A 545-nucleotide genomic window follows, 5' to 3' on the forward strand; every position below is an offset into this window, starting at 1 on the left:
CTTGAGATATGCGTAGTGTGGCACCACATTGAATCTTGCGAATGCGGTCCTCCCGAGAAGTGCGTGGTAGCCACTGCGGAAAGGGACGATGTCGAAGATCAGCTCTTCGCTTCTGAAGTTGTCTTGGGATCTGAAGACCACTTCCAATGTTATAGAACCCGTGCAGCGGGCCTCTACTCCAGGAATAACACCTTTAAAGGTGGTTTTGGTGGGCTTGATCCTTGAAGGATCAATGCCCATCTTGCGCACTGTGTCCTGATAAAGCAGGTTCAGGCTGCTGCCGCCGTCCATAAGGACACGCGTGAGGTGGAATCCGTTGATGATTGGGTCTAAGACCAATGCGGCTGAGCCGCCATGATGGATGCTGGTAGGGTGATCCCTACGGTCAAAGGTGATCGGACAAGCTGACCATGGGTTGAACTTGGGGGCGACTGGCTCCATCTCATAGACGTCCTGTAGTGCCCGCTTCCGTTCCCGCTTGGGGTTGTGGGTGGCGTAGATCATATTGACCGTTTTCACCTGGGGGGAATTTCTTCTGCCCCCCC

This window comes from Triticum dicoccoides, chromosome 5B, assembly GCF_002162155.2.
Source record: "Triticum dicoccoides isolate Atlit2015 ecotype Zavitan chromosome 5B, WEW_v2.0, whole genome shotgun sequence".
Classification (NCBI taxonomy): Eukaryota; Viridiplantae; Streptophyta; class Magnoliopsida; order Poales; family Poaceae; genus Triticum; species Triticum dicoccoides.